The sequence below is a fragment of the Nannobrachium achirus genome (genome assembly GCF_963921795.1).
Source record: "Nannobrachium achirus genome assembly, chromosome: 12".
Classification (NCBI taxonomy): Eukaryota; Metazoa; Chordata; class Actinopteri; order Myctophiformes; family Myctophidae; genus Nannobrachium; species Nannobrachium achirus.
In genome coordinates this window covers 33,357,436-33,378,611 of record NC_137832.1, presented here as the reverse complement: position 1 = coordinate 33,378,611, position 21,176 = coordinate 33,357,436, and positions in this window count along the sequence as shown.

Here is a 21,176-nt window from a genome sequence, read left to right as displayed (position 1 = left end):
AACGCTTACACCTTTCAACACCATTCAAATTTTTATGTGTTCAGCTTACTGAGGACACGTGTGCTTGTATTTTTCGTTTTGAAATGTTTTGTAGTATAAATATAAAAAAATAAAAATGTTTAACTTTAAGCACCCAATGCATTTCCAATGGGTTTAGTGAGTGGGGACAGAGTGGAGAGAAGGATAATAGACCCATGTTTATGTTAAGGCGCTGTGGCTGCAGTGTTCACACTTCAGATATGCTATCTATATCATTGCGTTCACACAGGTCTGCTCTCTGATTTGATCCAAATGTCTAAGCTGTGTGATGTATAAAACTATAGTTATAGTTAAAACTATAAATAAATGTCCCTCTCCACTCTACTGATTACACAGCTGTGATCAAGAATCAAGTCCGGGCGATGGGATGTAAATCCCATAGCCATATATCCTAGAGCCCGCAGGGACAGTCAGCCATATTAGTGGTTGTTGTTGGTTGTCAGGGAGATATCAAAACCAATGCATTTCCAAGTCAGATCCACAAACACAATAAAAGCCATGCTCCACTCCTCAGTCTGGAGTGGCCACATAGAAGAACGCCTTGGTTAAAGACATAGTGGAGGACAGATGTGATCTGGGATTGTTAGCCTACAGTATATGCACTCAATATACTCCACTACAGTTGGAGTCCATTTGACAGTTGCTGGTTCCCAAACACAGAATCAAAAATGTAGATCTAGAACACATAGAATATGTACAGTACAGTAAGGTTCAGTAGAGTACAGTAAAAGTACAGTAAGGTTCAGTAGAGTACAGTAAAGTACAGTAAGGTACAGAAAGGTACAGTACAGAAAGGTACAGTAGAGTACAGTACAGTAAGGTACAGTAAAGTACAATACAGTACAGTAAGGTACAGTAGAGTACAGTAAAGTACAGTAGAGTACAGTAAGGTACAGTAGAGTACAGTAAAGTACAGTATAGTAAGGTACAGTAGAGTACAGTACAGTAAGGTACAGTACGGCACAGTAGAGTACAGTACAGTATAGTACAGTAAGGTACAGTAGAGTACAGTAAAGTACAGTACAGTAAGGTACAGTACAGTAAGGTACAGTAGAGTACAGTAAAGTACAGTAAGGTACAGTACAGTAGAGTAGAGTAAAGTACAGTACAGTAAGGTACAGTAAGTTACAGTAGAGTACAGTAAGGTACAGCAGAGTACAGTAAAGTACAGTACTGTAAGGTACAGTACAGTAGTGTACAGTAAAGTACAGTAAAGTACAGTAACGTACAGCACAGTAAGGTACAGCAAGATACAGTAGTGTACAGTAAAGTACAGTACAGTACAGTAAAGTACAATACAGTACAGTAAGGTACAGTAGAGTACAGTAAAGTACAGTAGAGTACAGTAAGGTACAGTAGAGTACAGTAAAGTACAGTATAGTAAGGTACAGTAGAGTACAGTACAGTAAGTTACAGTACGGCATAGTAGAGTACAGTACAGTATAGTACAGTAAGGTACAGTAGAGTACAGTTAAGTACAGTACAGTAAGGTACAGTACAGTACAGTAAGGTACAGTAGAGTACAGTAAAGTACAGTACAGTAAGGTACAGTAGAGTACAGTAAAGTACAGTAAGTTACAGTAGAGTACAGTAAAGTACAGTAAGGTAAAGTACAGTAGAGTACAGTAAGGTACAGCAGAGTACAGTAAAGTACAGTACTGTAAGGTACAGTACAGTAGTGTACAGTAAAGTACAGTACAGTACAGTAAGGTGCAGTACAGTATAGTAAGGTACAGTACAATACTGTAGGGTACTGTACCTTACAGTACCTTAAAGTATCCTATTTGTTGGGTTGGAATCGAGCCCACACTGTTTCGAAGGAACAGTATTTCTAGTTGTCACTTGTCCTCTTCTGCATATAAACCGGCGTATTGCGTTAATGCAGGAATCCGTGTCTAAACTGTGGGCTATTTCGATGTGAACAGCTCTCATGGTGAGACAAGTGAAAATCACACCGTAGCGTTTCACAATGCTTCGTCCACGTTTAACCTCAAAGGGTCCAAAGAAGTCAACCCCTACGTTGGTAAAGGGTGGCTCATCAGGTAGTAACCTATCTTCAGGCAAATCTGCCATCTTTTGCCTTCCAGCTTTGGTGTTGAACCTTCTGCACACTGTGCATCTTGAGATGGTTTTCCTGACAGCTGAGTTGGCTTGGGGAATCCAGTATTTTTGACGCAGTACTGCAAGCATATAATTGCGTCCACAATGTCCGATTTCTTGATGGATATGCTGCAGTATGAGGTTGGCTAAGGGTGAGGACTTTGATATAATGGCCGGATGCTTAGCCTCCAGTGGCATTGCAGCTTTGTTAAGCCTGCCTCCAACTCTCAGTATCCCATCCTGCACAACAGGGTCAAGTTTGTAAATCGGACTCTTTCTCTTCAGATGAAGGTTTTCTTGCAGAGTACTGATTTCTTCAGGGTACTCCTGTAGCTGACTTAGCCGTATGAGCTCAGTTTCTGCTTTAACCAGATCTTCCAGTGTCAATGGAGTTGGTTTCAGTGTTGACTTGAACTTCCTCATGTTCTTTTCAATGAGCTTATTCTGCTTCTCAGGGTTGCTCTCAGACTGACAGATTGTAACTTGGAGGTCTTTCCTCTTGTTTTTCAGCTGTATCAGCGTCTCCTTTAGTCTGAGAAACCAGCCAACCGCTCTTTTTAATCGCATCCACGTAGAGTAGTAAGCGATAAGTCTGTTAACTGGATCCAGATCATCTGTTGTGCTGAGTACGATGGCGGTAGCACATTTCTTGATTTCAGGATCTTCTTCAGTCGCTGAAACATTTTGATACAGTTGTTTCGGCCACTCGCTTTCTGGCTTCAGCAAGAAGTCTGGGCCTTGACTCCAGGTTTTGCTTCCGATGAACTTCTCAGCTGTCAACCCTCGAGAAGCCTGGTCCGCAGGATTCAACGCTGAGTTGACATAGCGCCATTGGGTGGGCTGAGAGTGCTCCCTTATGGTGGTAACCCTGTTGGCTACGAAGGTCTTAAAGCGAGTGCTTTCATTTGAAAGGTATCTTAGCACCGTAGTGCTGTCAGTCCAAAAGACAGATTCCTGTAGCGGGACTTGAAGCTCCTGTCTGATCATTCTGTCCATCTTGACAGCAACAACAGCTGCTGTTAGTTCCAGTCGCGGTATTGTGACATGCTTGAGAGGTGTCACTCTCGATTTTCCCATCAGGAAAGAACAATGTTTTCTGTTCTCCTGGTTGGTTAGCACAACATAGGATGCCGTTGCATAGCCGTCCTCACTAGCATCAGCAAAATGGTGCAGCTGTGCTGACTGAATGGGTCCAAATCCATCTGGCTTTATGCATCTGGGAATGCTAAAACCTGATAAGATCTCCAGGCTTGACAGCCATTCTTGCCACTGTTTTGCCTGTCCATTGTCAATCTCTTCGTCCCAGCCTAGCTTATTCTTGCACAGGTCTCGCAAGATCAGTTTCACTGGCAAAATAAGTGGTGACAAGAATCCAAAAGGGTCGTAAATGGAACTGACTGTGGACAGGATTCCACGCCTAGTGATGGGCTTGTCTTGCACATTTACATGGAACCTAAACATGTCAGTCTCTGTGCACCATTGAACACCAAGGGCACGTTCCATAGGAAGGGTGCTGTGACTTAGGTCCAAGTCTTTGACTTCTGGTGCTCGTTCTTGGTCAGGGATAGTCAACAAGACTGCCTTGCTGTTGCTCACCCATTTAGTCAGATGGAAACCACCTCTGGCACACAAGGTTTGGAGGTCTTGTACTAAACTGACTGCCAGGTCTTCTGTTGGCACAGACTTTAAACAGTCATCAACATAAAAGTTTTTTAGCACGGTTTCCACTGCTTCTGTGCTTATGACATCTTTAGCATCTTCTGCAGTTCTTCGCAGAGCATAAGAAGCGCAGCTAGGCGAAGATGTGGCACCAAAAAGGTGAACATTCATCCTAAACTCCTCCACGTTCTCATGTGGATTGCCGTCCGGCCACCACATGAACCGCAGCAGATCTGCACCTTCTTCCGGCACCTTCACCTGATAAAACATAGATTCTATGTCTGCCATTAGCGCCACTGGGTGTTCTCTGAATCTTAATAGTACACCAATCAGTGGGTTGGTGAGGTCTGGTCCTTGAAGTAACTGCTCATTTAGCGAGGTTCCCTGATATGTAGCAGTGCAATCAAACACTACTCTTATCTTCTTTTTCTTTGGGTGGTACACCCCGTGGTGAGGGATGTACCACACTCTGCCATCATTGCGACTGAGCTGCTCAACAGGTACTTTTTCGGCATAGCCTTTTTCAATGACACTTTTCATGAAGGTTTTGTAATCTTCATGGAATCCTGGATTTCTCAGGAACTTTCTCTTGAGAGTATCAGCCCGTTGCAAGGCAATGTGGCGGTTATTTGGCATTTTGATGTCTTCATTTCTCAGGGGCAAACTCATGCAATAATTCCCATCAACCGGTTTTGCTGAACTTGTGGCTAAGTGCATAAATTTGAGATCCTCTTGAGACATCTCGTCCTTTTCTTCACAGCTTCGCTCAGGGAAATCTGTGTTATACTGCTTAACTAGCAGTTCTTCTATCTCTGTCACAGAGATGCGATTAGCAGTGAGGCTCTGCAGTTCACCACTGGCCGACTCGCTGCCATCTCCTTTTCTAAGGGGTCCATTTATCACCCATCCTAGGGCAGTTTTGACAGCATAAGGCCCCTCACCTTCACTGTTGATGACCTGCCACGGCTCAATGGCTTTAGGGATGTTGGCTCCTATGAGTAGACCCACCTCTGCTTCAATGCGTGGCAAACGCACCTCCTTCAGGTAAGGCCATTGCGAAATATCTTCCTGTCGTGGGATATTTTCTTTCTTTATAGGGATGTGGGGGTGTGTATACACTTTCGGCAGTTCAATGTAGGTATTCCCTTCAATTCCACACACCTCCAGGTCTGAAAGAACACAACTCCTCATCAGCTTGTGACTATCTTGACTCATGGTGTCTAAAAGATACTGGGTGTTCTTTCCTTTTAGGTTCAGTGTTCTCTGTAGACCTTCAGTGCAAAAAGTTGCAGTGCTGCCTGGGTCGATGAAGGCATATGTTTCCACATATCTTTCACTCCTTTGTGATTTCACTTTCACTGGTACCACGGCTAGGACACATTCCCCTCCAGCCCCAGTGTTTCCACAAGCCTCCTGACCCAGTGACGCATAGGCACTGGTAACTGCATCACTCTCAGTGGTGCTTTCTTCATCATTTGTGGGTGCACTGTTTTCTTCTTTCACAACATGTAGTATGTCTGGGTGCAACTTAGAACAGGTCTGGCACTGTATTCTCTTTTTGCAACTTTTAGTCATATGCCCTAAGGTAAGGCATCCAAAGCACAGGCCCTTAGATTTGAGGAAATCTACCCGTTCTTTGTTCGTCAGGTCTTTAATCTTATTGCAGACAGCAAGAGCGTGATTCTTCTGACAGTATAAACATGGTTTGTGGAAAGCTACAGCCACATTCTTTACTGGACTGCTTTTCTTGGATGTGTCTGTTGTGTCTTGTACACCTGTTGCTTCTGAGGTTGTGTCTTGAACACCAGCAGCAAAACTGCTCTCCCTCTTACCAGACCTCTGGCTGGTTCTCTCCTTTGAAACTTTCTCCTTTCCTTTTGTGGCTTGATAATTCTCTACCACATCTCCAAACAGAGGGTCCATGGCTACTTTGGCCTGGCGGTCGATAAAGTCGACTAGGTTAGAAAACCTGGCTCGTCCTCTTCCCCTCTCATGGATCTCAAACGCAGTTGTTCTCCACTTCTCCTTAAGTTTGTAAGGTAGCTTTGAAACGACCACTCGCATGTTAGTAGGATTGTCCATTTCGTCCATGAATTCTATGTCATCCATAGTGTTCCTACAGCCAATCAGGAAAAGGGCATAGGCTCTTAATGCTTTACCGTCCTCCGACTTGATTTGAGGCCATTTCAATGCCTTATCCAGGTAGGCATTGGCAATCTTAAGTTCGTCTCCATAGTGCCTTTGGAGCAACCGTACGGCCTCGAAGTAGGCTCTATCTGATGACATATGTTCACAGCTTCGAACGAGCTCCTGTGGCTCCCCACTTGTATATTGCTCCAAGTAGTAAAGCTTGTCCTTCATACTGTCAGTTTTGCTATCCACAGCATGCTCAAAAGCTCTGATGAAGGATTTGTAAGTGAGAGGGTCACCTGTAAACACTGGAATGTCTTTGCAAGGGAGGTTAGACATAGCCTGCTGCTTAACGAGCATTTCAGTAATCACATTTTGCCTTCGCATTACTTGACACAGATCACTTTCAACATTTCTTGACTGAACATGACTATCTTGAACTTGGTCACGTGCATGCTGCAATGGGTTGCTTGGAACATGAGATCGGTCATGTTGTACGTACTGTGCAAACTGCACCGGTCTGCTTGTTGCAGCTCTCTGGCTGTTAACATTATCATGAGATTGATCATAGGGCACGTTTTGTACAGACTGCACTGGTCTGCTTGTTGCATGTCTCTGTCTGTAGCCATAATCATGAGATTGGTCATACTGCGTGGTTTGCGCAGACTGCACGAGTCTGCTTGTTGCAGGTCTCTGGCTGTTATCATGAGATTGATCATACTGCTTGGTTTGTGAAGACTGCACCGGTCTACTTAGAACTTGTCCTCCTGCAGCAGTATTTAAAGTTGGCCCAGCCCCACTTCTCCTTTGTGAATGCTTACTTGATGCGTGACTGCTGACATTATCATATTCCTTAAGCACATTGATCCTTGCATTGGATGCAGCAATATCAGCTTCAACATCCAATTGTTCCTTTTTAGCTTTTATCTGTGCTTCTTCAATCTCTCTTTTAGCCTTTAATTGTGCTTCTTCAATCTCAATCGCTTGTTTTTCTTTTAATGCAGCTGAGCGTGCAATCAGTGCAGCGCGCTCTGCTTCTTCCTTAATACGTGCTGAGGACACTCTGGTTGCTGTGGTCTTTGAAGTCTTTGAGGCTGAGGATGAGGATGATGACTTGGTGCCAGCCTTTGAGCCAGATTTACTCGTGCTGGTTTTCTGTACAGTTCCAATTTGAGACACGCTATCCCCGATTTGTACATCATTGTGATGGAGTGTGCCCGCTGGACATTCACTTACATTAGCGTTCTCTCCTCTTATTCTTGTCCACATGACAGAAAGCCAGTTATCGGTATTTTCCACAAAGTCATTTATGGTGGCTGATTTGGGTTCAAACCAATTCTGTTGATCAGCTTGTCTTTCCTCTTCATCTAGTAAGGCTATCACCTCAGCATTAATGTCGTCAAATTCTTGCACAGCTTTGCAAAAGTTTTTCCTTAGCATTTCCTCCACAACATTTACATTTGAGACATCATGTTTTAAAGTCTCCATATTTTTCATCATGGTAGTAATTTGAGATAGTTTACCTCTTCTTGTTGCAATAAACCTGCTGAGTCGTTCTTCCATTGCTCTCTCAGTGGGTTTCGATGTCCTCCTTCCATCAGAGCCATCCTTATCCTTATCCATATCCATTCCTTCTTTGATCTTGAGCAAAAGTTTTTTGACTTTGAATGAAGTGGCAATCTTCTTTTCCCATAAAAAATTGCACTCCTGTGCAGCAGTGAGGAATAAGTTGACGCACCAAACAGTAACTGTAATCAAAAGTAGCTTTACTCCAAAAAATCTAAATCAAACAGTACAGTATATGAGTGTGTGGTCAAAAAACTGTGTAGCTCCAAACACTGCTTCACTCAGACTAACAGCAAACACAGAAACCTCACCAGAATAAGTGAGTTGGTAATCAAATCAAACTGAGCACACTATAGGCTGAGGCTTAATTACAATGACATCATACTGTAGATCAAAGAACTTACTCAGGGTGTGACACAGGTCAATTAGGCTCTACACAGGTCATTTAGGTCATTCCAATTAGGTCATCAATTTGGCTCTTACAATTATGAACTGAACTTACAGTATTAGAAGACCACATTTTGGTCGCATACTGATTACAGGTCATAATAACTTTGGTCGCCCCGACTGTAATCATGTTTTGTTGCCCCGACTGTAATCATGATATACTGTATAAGTCACTAGTGGAAAATTACAAGCACTACGTGGCACTACTTCCTTGTTATGATATGGGAACGAATCAATAAGTCCCACGATTCTTACTGTCATAAACTGTACTCTTTATATACTGTTCTCCTCCATCTTGGAGGAGAGAGAGAATTATCAAGCTGCCGCTATGGTAGCTCACTGTTTGTCTCCTCTGTCTGACTCCTCTCTAAATACAGCAATCTAAAAGATATAGTCCTTTGGTCTCTGTGTTTTATTTTAACTATGGATTTATAGATCCATATTTATCTTAATAATTTATCTAATAATAATGGTCCATCGTAGCAGCATACAGTTTGTCAACATTGGCCGACTGAGGGACGGAGTGTTCAGGCTGTTTAGCCATGGTTCACTCTCTCCCCCGGTGGAACAATGTTGCAACACGTATGAAAAAGTACCAGCCAGGAAAATCTCTACATTGCTGTATTTTCAGACAAAGGTTTTTATTGGACAACAGTGTTATCTTATTTTGGATTAATGTGGAACCTGCGTGGACATCCGGGAGCAGCGGACCGTGTTGGACCATCGGACACAAGAGGTTGGATACTCCCCCGGTCCTGTCTGCGCCTGGATCTCTGCGCCTGGCAAATTCCTAAGATGATTAAGATAAGTACATATTTACTTAGTCCCCGTAACGTGTCGTGTCTTTGAATTTTGAATTAACGATGTTAATGTAATAATAATTAAGATGATTTGTGTTCTCCCTCCGTCTGGAGGAGTCCGAAAGCTCCTAATAATGTTTTGGTTTGACACGCATCGTAAATTAACCCTTATCTATAGATACAGAATGGTCGTAAAACTCTTTGTTTCACCTCACAAAGTTTCAGGGTGTATGTACAACACCTTAAATCAATTTTTTTATCTTTCTCTCCGTTTGGTTTCTCTCCCTCTCATTGTCCATGAGGAAGTAGAGACAAATATTTTCATACTTTAACTTTTTCGGTACAGTCACGTTGTCTTTTGTCTGGACCCACAAGTGAATTTGCAACTCATCTTGATGAATGGTCATTATTTGTTTGCTTTAGCCTAGGGCGAGGCTTATAACCTAGGGCGAGTACTTCTAGTCGGCCTGAATTTAACATGTACTTCTAGTCAGTTGTGGTTATAGCTTATTTGTACTTCTAGTCAGCCTGAATTAACGTGTACTTCTAGTCAGTTGTGGTTATAGCTTGTTATTGTCAGTATTTGTCAGTTTATTACTGTTATGTTCACTGTACCGATAATACTGAGTTTACTCTACGCCTCTCACTCCCTCGCTTGCCCTCGCGAAGCAGAGTGGGGGAGTCAGAAGCAATATGTTTATCTTTAAGACCGTTTTTATGGACCTGTTCTGTTTTCTGTAATATTAAGTACTTTTAAGACGTTTTAAAATGTCTCTGAGAAATTAAAGTTAAGATTTAAGATTAATAATAACTAACTCAAATTATTGATGTCTAAATTAATTTAAAATATTGTAACGTTAAGTTTTAAAACCTCCTGGAGGCTTCTGGGTGTATCTGAGAATGGATTCTGTGAGAATGAATTTACTGTACTGTATGTGTGCGTGCGTGCATGCATGTTCGTGCGTGAGTAGAGGTGGTGTGTGTCAACGTGTGCGTGCCGTTCCAATACTGTATGTGTGAGTGCGGGCATGCGCCCGTGTGTGCGTGAATGCGCTTTAAGCCCTTATCTCTTTTCATTCCTCCCCCACTCTTGTGTGAGTGCGTGCGTGAGCGTCCATGTGACTGATTCATGCCTGCTGAGTGTGTGCGTCTGCTCTTGTATGACTGTGTGTAACCACCTGCCAGCCAAGGCCGCACTGTTCTTTTGAGATATCTAATGTTTTGGGAACAAGTGTCTCTGTTTTGACCTCCTTTCTCTCATTTTCATAAACATTTTGATTGTTTACTGTCTAAAGTATTTTTTTAATTGTTCTGTTCTCTTACTGTTAAAAACTTCATTACCCATAAATCTCTTGTTTTGGAATGTCATGTCCCCTGGTTACCATAACAACCTTTGGACCCCATTGCTGGGAAGGACACAAGGTCGCTTCTCGCCCTTCAGGCGTATTACTTATCACTGACACTGTGCAGCTCTCCCCTGTGCCCACTGCTACTGTACTGTACTGTAGTGTATGATTTAAAGCTCTTTTCATTGATTTAAATAATTTAAATTATTTTATTTAACTTTTACAACTATGGTTGTAAAAAAGGGGGGAGTAAGGTAATATATTTTAATTTTGATTTGTTTTCATTCATTTAATTTGGTTTTTCATTGATTTAAGATTTATTTGAAACTTAATTGGAAATATTTCTGTTTCATGGGCTGGACGGAGAGATGGAGAGAGGAATGCAGAGTGTGGAAGGAAGGAATCGGGTCACCGGAAATCAACCACGACTGAGATGGAGTGCAGACGAACCACCACCTGCCAGGCCAGAACAGTGCGAGCCCATCCCACCGCAGCGGCACGAGAAATCGTGCCGGGTTGGTGAGTTTCTGTTGCACTGTTGAAGTTATGCCATGTAGTACTACAAACGCTACCTGAAGAATTAAATTGTTATGAACAAATGACTGGCCAAGGTTTCGTCCCCCCTAGGAATCACCTGAGAAGAAAGAAGAGACCCAGAAGAACCCAGATCAACTGCATGTCCTCCTCCCTCAAGTCTCACAATGCCCCACCGTCATCATCGTCCCCATCATCATCATCATCATCATCACCGTCCTCATCACCATCATCGTCATCATCGTCATCCGATCACTGGACTTATGGACTTTTTTAAAATTCATCTTTTATTACAGGTTTTCATTTTTCATTCTGTATTTTTATCTGTTTATTCAATTTGAATTCTGTCTTCATTCATCTGTACAAACGATGAAATATTGTGTCAAGTGTCTTTAACTTTAAGGATTTATTACAGTTTCCTTTAAAAAAAAATTATTACAGTCCTTTTTGAAAATTTGAATTTCTAAATATTATTAAAGTCTTCATATTATTATTATTATTATTATTATTACCCAGATAAAATGTTTAATGTGGAGGTCATATGAACCTCATACAAAAATTAAAAGCGTAGATTGTTAGATATGAATTATTATACCATAATTCTATGTTTGTGTATGAAGCTCATATGACCATATAAGGTTAAATATTATGAACTGAACTTACAGTATTAGAAGACCACATTTTGGTCGCATACTGTAGGTTCAGGCAAACTGATTACAGGTCATAATAACTTTGGTCGCCCCGACTGTAATCATGTTTTGTTGCCCCGACTGTAATCATGATATACTGTATAAGTCACTAGTGGAAAATTACAAGCACTACGTGGCACTACTTCCTTGTTATGATATGGGAACGAATCAATAAGTCCCACGATTCTTACTGTCATAAACTGTACTCTTTATCTACTGTTCTCCTCCATCTTGGAGGAGAGAGAGAATTATCAAGCTGCCGCTATGGTAGCTCACTGTTTGTCTCCTCTGTCTGACTCCTCTCTAAATACAGCAATCTAAAATATATAGTCCTTTGGTCTCTGTGTTTTATTTGAACTATGGATTTATAGATCCATATTTATCTTAATAATTTATAAATTATTAAGATAAATATGGTATGGTAGATACAATCTACCCTTTTAATTTTTGTATGAGGTTCATATGACCTCCACATTAAACATTTTATCAGGGTAATAATAATAATAATAATATGAAGACTTTAACATTTAGAAATTCAAATTTTCAAAAAGGACTGTAATAATTTTTTTTTAAAGGGAACTGTAATAAATCCTTAAAGTTAAAGACACTTGACACAATATTTCATCGTTTGTACAGATGAATGAAGACAGAATTCAAATTGAATAAACAGATAAAAATACAGAATGAAAAATGAAAACCTGTAATAAAAGATGAATTTAAAAAAAGTCCATAAGTCCAGTGATCGGATGACGATGATGACGATGATGGTGATGAGGACGGTGATGATGATGATGATGATGATGATGATGATGGGGACGATGATGACGGTGGGGCATTGTGAGACTTGAGGGAGGAGGACATGCAGTTGATGTGGGTTCTTCTGGGTCTCTTCTTTCTTCTCAGGTGATTCCTAGGGGGGACGAAACCTTGGCCAGTCATTTGTTCATAACAATTTAATTCTTCAGGTAGCGTTTGTAGTACTACATGGCATAACTTCAACAGTGCAACAGAAACTCACCAACCCGGCACGATTTCTCGTGCCGCTGCGGTGGGATGGGCTCGCACTGTTCTGGCCTGGCAGGTGGTGGTTCGTCTGCACTCCATCTCAGTCGTGGTTGATTTCCGGTGACCCGATTCCTTCCTTCCACACTCTGCATTCCTCTCTCCATCTCTCCGTCCAGCCCATGAAACAGAAATATTTCCAATTAAGTTTCAAATAAATCTTAAATCAATGAAAAACCAAATTAAATGAATGAAAACAAATCAAAATTAAAATATATTACCTTACTCCCCCCTTTTTTACAACCATAGTTGTAAAAGTTAAATAAAATAATTTAAATTATTTAAATCAATGAAAAGAGCTTTAAATCATACACTACAGTACAGTACAGTACAGTAGCAGTGGGCACAGGGGAGAGCTGCACAGTGTCAGTGATAAGTAATACGCCTGAAGGGCGAGAAGCGACCTTGTGTCCTTCCCAGCAATGGGGTCCAAAGGTTGTTATGGTAACCAGGGGACATGACATTCCAAAACAAGAGATTTATGGGTAATGAAGTTTTTAACAGTACGAGAACAGAACAATTAAAAAAATACTTTAGACAGTAAACAATCAAAATGTTTATGAAAATGAGAGAAAGGAGGTCAAAACAGAGACACTTGTTCCCAAAACATTAGATATCTCAAAAAAACAGTGCGGCCTTGGCTGGCAGGTGGTTACACACAGTCATACAAGAGCAGACGCACACACTCAGCAGGCATGAATCAGTCACATGGACGCTCACGCACGCACTCACACAAGAGTGGGGGAGGAATGAAAAGAGATAAGGGCTTAAAGCGCATTCACGCACACACGGGCGCATGCCCGCACTCACACATACAGTATTGGAACGGCACGCACACGTTGACACACACCACCTCTACTCACGCACGAACATGCATGCACGCACGCACACATACAGTACAGTAAATTCATTCTCACAGAATCCATTCTCAGATACACCCAGAAGCCTCCAGGAGGTTTTAAAACTTAACGTTACAATATTTTAAATTAATTTAGACATCAATAATTTGAGTTAGTTATTATTAATCTTAAATCTTAACTTTAATTTCTCAGAGACATTTTAAAACGTCTTAAAAGTACTTAATATTACAGAAAACAGAACTGGTCCATAAAAACGGTCTTAAAGATAAACATATTGCTTCTGACTCCCCCACTCTGCTTCGCGAGGGCAAGCGAGGGAGTGAGAGGCGTAGAGTAAACACAGTATTATCGGTACAGTGAACATAACAGTAATAAACTGACAAATACTGACAATAACAAGCTATAACCACAACTGACTAGAAGTACACGTTAATTCAGGCTGACTAGAAGTACAAATAAGCTATAACCACAACTGACTAGAAGTACATGTTAAATTCAGGCCGACTAGAAGTACTCGCCCTAGGTTATAAGCCTCGCCCTAGGCTAAAGCAAACAAATAATGACCATTCATCAAGATGAGTTGCAAATTCACTTGTGGGTCCAGACAAAAGACAACGTGACTGTACCGAAAAAGTTAAAGTATGAAAATATTTGTCTCTACTTCCTCATGGACAATGAGAGGGAGAGAAACCAAACGGAGAGAAAGATAAAAAAAATTGATTTAAGGTGTTGTACATACACCCTGAAACTTTGTGAGGTGAAACAAAGAGTTTTACGACCATTCTGTATCTATAGATAAGGGTTAATTTACGATGCGTGTCAAACCAAAACATTATTAGGAGCTTTCGGACTCCTCCAGATGGAGGGAGAACACAAATCATCTTAATTATTATTACATTAACATCGTTAATTCAAAATTCAAAGACACGACACGTTACGGGGACTAAGTAAATATGTACTTATCTTAATCATCTTAGGAATTTGCCAGGCGCAGAGATCCAGGCGCAGACAGGACCGGGGGAGTATCCAACCTCTTGTGTCCGATGGTCCAACACGGTCCGCTGCTCCCGGATGTCCACGCAGGTTCCACATTAATCCAAAATAAGATAACACTGTTGTCCAATAAAAACCTTTGTCTGAAAATACAGCAATGTAGAGATTTTCCTGGCTGGTACTTTTTCATACGTGTTGCAACATTGTTCCACCGGGGGAGAGAGTGAACCATGGCTAAACAGCCTGAACACTCCGTCCCTCAGTCGGCCAATGTTGACAAACTGTATGCGGCTACGATGGACCATTATTATTAGATAAATTATTAAGATAAATATGGATCTATAAATCCATAGTTAAAATAAAACACAGAGACCAAAGGACTATATCTTTTAGATTGCTGTATTTAGAGAGGAGTCAGACAGAGGAGACAAACAGTGAGCTACCATAGCGGCAGCTTGATAATTCTCTCTCTCCTCCAAGATGGAGGAGAACAGTATATAAAGAGTACAGTTTATGACAGTAAGAATCGTGGGACTTATTGATTCGTTCCCATATCATAACAAGGAAGTAGTGCCACGTAGTGCTTGTAATTTTCCACTAGTGACTTATACAGTATATCATGATTACAGTCGGGGCAACAAAACATGATTACAGTCGGGGCGACCAAAGTTATTATGACCTGTAATCAGTTTGCCTGAACCTACAGTATGCGACCAAAATGTGGTCTTCTAATACTGTAAGTTCAGTTCATAATATTTAACCTTATATGGTCATATGAGCTTCATACACAAACATAGAATTATGGTATAATAATTCATATCTAACACACGTTCGTGTGTTTCTTCTGTGTTCTTTTTAGGTTCAAACACAGCTGTATTTATGGCCCCTATAAATGTAATACTAGCTGTGCATCTAGTCAGCTAGTTCACATCTTGTCAGTGGCAACAGACCAGTGGTCTGTGTCAGCCTCTACTTGTAACCAAACTGTTGCTGCAACCTGCTGCTGTATTCAGAGTGTAGACCTCTGTTCTATTTCTCATTCTTTATTTAATTATTTTTACAGTGATAATATAACTCACTTCTTTCCCTTTTGTTGGTTTCTTGTCTTTCTGGCTTTGGGTGGGTTTAGTCAATGGGACTTCTGAAGAAGGTGCAGGCCATGAAAGGACCTAAAATGTGAAAGATTAACATAATCATATAACAGCATAACATTCCATGCCATTTAAATGTTATCACAGCTCAAACCTTGTATGCTGTACCTTTTCCTCCTCTATCCTAAGCCAAATTCCTTCATTTAGAAATCTCTTCAAGGAACCAAGATCACCCACAATGAAAGAACATGCGTAGAGAAAGTCCATGCACTCTGCCCATGTAAGCTTTGGTGTACTGTGTCCCAATACTATATGAAATAGAACCAGAGGAGGCCATTGACAGTGAGTAAATACAGAATGTATACAAAATTAGAGTACAATGTTGCATAATGGTCAGTCTACTGTCTATAGCCATAAGTGAAAATATTCAGTCTATAAGTGTACAAAAAACTGAATCGCAATGCTAGTAATGAGGATACATTCATTATACATTAATGTATTAGGCTCAAAATACAATTATTTTACTCAAGTGGTATCAAAATATCTGGATGTTTCATGCAATATAAGATATGATGTTAACACAATAAAGATTTTAATCTGCAAAATTAGATGACCTCTGAAGAGTGCAACATAAATAAATTAGGGATGGTCCGATCAGGTTTTTTGGAACCGATCACCGAGCACCGATCACAAAAGTTTGATGACCCGATACCGATCAATCACCGATCCGATCAAGTTATTATTTATATATTATTTATATTTTCTAAATGTTAATGTTTTAACTTTAATTAATTAATTCACTCATGAATTCATTTATATATTTGCCTTATAGTTATTTACCAGCATTACTATGTATTTATTATCATAGCAGTAACTAATTATTCCTTCAGCACTGTGGAAATCAATACCCCAAAATGGCCTCAAGTGGGCATACTGAACGGCTGGTTGATCGGATGCACCGATCGGATCGGATAATTTACCTTTTGATCTAAACCACCGATTATCGCCGATCACGCTTTGATCGGCCCGATCCGATCCATTGCCGATTGATCGGTAACATCTCTAAAATAAATATAAGTAATTACCAGACGGCGTATCATGGGTCAGCGCTGGATTGTCATACTTTTTGCTTGATTTTTGGTAAATATCAGCGATAGCATCTTCCTTTGTATGTGATATGGTTGCAACCTTGTCAAATAATGATGACGAGTCACATTTGCCTGGCTATAAGAAAAAGATGATCACAAGAAAACAATATAGCAAAGGTTAGGGTAACTCATTCAGATAACATTTTAATTTCCATAACCTTTTCTATTTTATATATATAAATGTATTCTCTCTTTGATCTCCCCACTTTCCGCTATATGCTTTCACTTTCCACAATAACAATAATATCAATTTGATTGTCCCACTATGTTAACTATCAAAATAAAATACAAAACAAAAAGCACTCAAACAGTTCAAGGCAAATGTGGGAAGGCTTACCGTGTCAGCAGATGGTTGGTTACTTAGGAACTCATATGTAACAAAATAGCTGTAAGAGATCACAGGGTATTCTGGGGTGTTCTCATCCACAGATAAATGAGGGTCTGAGATTCCTCTGATCCTACCCATGCGTACTGTAGCTACAGCCTGGTCCACGATCATCTCTGTTAACAGAGAGTGACCATGGTGTATGTTTAACAGTCAAATACATGGCATAACTGTCAAATCCTGCTCTGAATTGATACATTAATTGATGTATAATCAAAGAGGAGGAGGACTGTAGGACAAGATATTGTCTTGTCTTAAAGTTGAAATGTATCATTTTAGTGTAGCCTTTCTTTGGGCTTGTATGGAGACTGTGTCAAAGCTTTGAGGAAATGAAAATAGCTGTTTGTAAAAAAGGCTAATTCAGAGAAGTTTAACCTATACTATTAATTTATACTCAGAACAAAGAAACATGCAATGCTGATTGGTCTTACTTCTCATTTTGGCAAGGCCTTTGAAATGATGCCGTTCTTCTGGGGTGATCAATGAAGCATCAAGGTAAAGAAGTGATGAGAGACTGTCCACAATAAAGCCTGGGTAGGAAGGTGTCAGGGTAAGGGGGTTCCCTTCGAGCACTAGCGTCCTGAGGCAAGGTAGGGTGGTTAAGGCATCTACCAGGGCTTGCTGTTCCTGAAACTCGCACCAACTCAGGTCCAGTGATACTAGCTTTGGCCTGAAATTAATAAGGAAAATGATTTCAATTTGTTGATAAAAGTGAGAGAGCACCTTATTATTGTATCTTATCTGTAAACATCTGAGTATGGCTTAAATATTTTAAACAGTTCCACAAGAATACATTTAAATTGTAATTGTAATATTCTCCAGTGCCTTGAAATATCTCAGTGCCTGGACTGCTTCGACAGAACAGGATCTGAAGGGTGCTTGCTTCGAATGCTTTGACGAGGAGAGTGTGGAAATCTGACATGGATCACCTGGCTATAGTAGAATCAGTAGGCCTACTGCTGTATGGAGATATGGACGCTAATATCACAGCAGGAAAAGGCCCGAACACTGGATCATACTCAAATAGCAAGACAGCATTACATGTTTAGAAACTGGGTGTCATTAACAAAAAAAGTAGAAAAATGTGTCTTCCAATATTTTTGCACATTTGAAATTTGTGGCTGCTAACATTGCCAGTTCATAGTATGTGGCATTCTATGGGTGTGATCAAAAGGCATTGTCCTCTCATGAAGCCGCTACAGTATGTTACATTTCAGCACTAACTGACAATCCCATTCAATTCTAGTTTCACCCAACTTCAGGCCTTAAAAAACTGCAGTTGAATTTGCCTTCAACTGTGGTCTGTGTACGACTAACCAGAATCCTCCTGTAAAGTACCGGATGTCTTCCTGGGAACCCAGTCTGTTTGAACCAAGCCCCAGATGTTGCAATTCAGGACATTGGTGGTGAGTTAGACCTTTAAGACTCGACACCTGGTTGGCATAAAGCTCCAAAACCTTTGAAGGAAAAACAACAACATTAAAGAATAGGATTCTTTGCAGGTGAATGAGATCAAATGTAATTTAAATTATGTATTAAAACACAATATGGACTTCATTTGTTACTTTAACACATGCAGACACACACCATCCACATCACCCAAACACTGTGAACTTGATGTCCACTTTCCGATGATACGATCAGGCATTCTTTCTCCATTTGATTAAGTGGATTCTGTTTCACCAACCTAGTTCTAGTAAATCTTATCAAATGTTGAAGCATGACTCACTCTCAAAGAGCAGGGGAGATGCTCTGCTTGGAGTTCAGAGATTTTGTTGGCACTTAGCACCAATTCCTCTAGGTTAGAGAACTTTAACAGGCCATCATCAATGATGAATACCTGTTACATACATACAATGAAAAGGAAGAGGGTCAAACACAAAACATAAATCCTTTTTGAAGAAGTGGGAAGTATTACGTGAGTTTCAGTGATGTCTGATTTGAGTAGCAGTGATATACTTAAATAATATTTGAGCATATTCCACTGTGTGGATACTATTCTTTCACTGTTGTTCACTTCTGCCCTGCACCTGGCATTTTCATTTAGTTGGGATGTGCTTTTACTTAATTAAATAAGCCCACACCATTAACTGCAGATTATCATAAATATGTGTGCCAGGCTGTATGCAGATCTTGTCCTAGGGTTTAAAGCCAGTTGAATCCTAAATACATCATAATACAACCAACGAATAGGGAAAATAACTGAACTACAAGCTCACAGATCAAGCTTGTGAGCTTGTAGATTGTACATTTTTCACCTATGACCATGATATCTATATGACCAAAATAGGGATGCCATGCCAGGTTTACAGTGGTTAACTTGTAAATGTAAGTGCAAACATTTGGAAGAGGACAGAACATTGGTATACTCACTCCCTTGTCTACAATGCGTAGGGTACGAAAATACTTGTAAATGAAGTTGTCATGAAGGCATTCACATCTTTGTACAGACAGCTGTCTCAAGCCAGGAACTTGAGGGCTCCATGATCCTGTATGTTGCCATGGGGAGTGGGGGCAGGTCAGTAAATCAACGAGGGCCTCTTGGCCCTCTTTATCTGCTCCCTCACAGCCCTCATCTTGCTCTGTGTAGCCCCAGCTCTGCTCTTTAAATAGGCTACTGTTGGCCTTCTGTGAACAAAGACACATATTTACTATTACTAAATTGTATTTCATTCTGGTGAAAAGAAAAGTATGCTTCAATTAACCCATTTGCATGGTGTTGTACTTGTAGTGAGTTGCGCCAGGCTAGGATCGAACCCCCGTCTCCCACTTGGCAAATCAACCTACCGTGACACCAATGGAGCTGAGCCCAACTGGCATAGTTGTTATGGCCGGGTCTGGGGCATTATATCCTAATAATATAGTGACCCAATGGATAAACATTTTCCACAGAGGCTTATATCAGTTCTAATCTGGAAAATATTCCAAAATTGAATTGACTCACCCAACTGCCATGTCCACAAGGAAAGTCCTTCAGGCAGAGGCCGTGAAGCTGCTTTTCCAACACAGAAGAAAGCATCTGATAACCCATATTTGTATCCGAGTTGGAAACAGATAGTTTATCCCAACTATTCTTCTCATCCCACAAATGCAGTCAGAAACACACTATATATCTATCTATTATTAAATGTATAAAGTCTCATAGTTGTTCAGTCATTCAAAGGGCCTCCGTTGGCTGTTTGCAATTGGCTTTAGGTTGCCTGGCAACTTCTAGAGAGCACAAACACCAGGAACATTACACCATTTCCCCCCTGCCTTGAGATCAGTCTATTTTGTAGACAAGTTTGGAAAACAGGAACAGACTTTAACTAAACAAAATCATATTAACTGGGCATTTAGACATAATAATATAAGCAAAGAAGTCCAGTAAATTAAAAAAGCTGACCTGAAAGAAATGATTTATTATTATGAAACAACCTTTAATGGAAAACATGGCTGGGTTTATAGATTTTTTTCCCCTTGTATTGAGGGCATGATGTCTATAGCATAATACATATTTCTCTGCCAATTTCCTAATGATTTGTATTGTTACACCTGGTTTGAATAACAGATTGTGTCATCTGATTAACATCAGATTTGCCATGACAATGATATATAATATTGATTCACAACAAATTGCATCATGCATTTCTTCTCCAGGCTCGTGCTTAGTTTTACTGTATAATCATGCAAATGTCTGTCAGACCAGCGACTTATAGTTCACTTTCACTTAATCGTCTCTCAGCTCAAATAGAACAAGGAGAATATGTGAGTAACCACATAGTGCTTTCCTTTTAGTAATTTGTTTTTTTTACCAAAAGGTACATCAAACTGTGTGTGTGGCGGTTAATACATTAATTACATTTTTCACATTTTCATATAGGTTTAGGCCTTTGAATACAGCCAACTACCTGTACTATAAATGTTGTTAACGTGATATAATAATTATATTTCTTAGATTACAAAGGCTTTGAAAGGAAAAGCACCAGATACATTTTTAACCCATCTTGGGGATAACTGCCAACATCATCACTGAAATCCTTCTGCCTGTGCCAGCAGGGTGCCCCCAATGTTCTCTGAATGCCCCCGGGGGTGCTACCACTCCCATTAAGAAACACTAGTCTAATGGGTCATACACATGAATATTAACAATTTATATTGAAGTATGAACCTGACTGGTATGTATTATTGTGTCATCTTTTAATGCTTTGGATTCATTGAATAAATAGGACCACAATGGAAAGAAGTCCCCAGGATTTTATTTGTTTTATCCTTTTAGCCTCAATGTCTTACTGTACATTTCTAATAAAGTATTCAAACCTCCAAAAGATCACAGGATTGCAAAGTT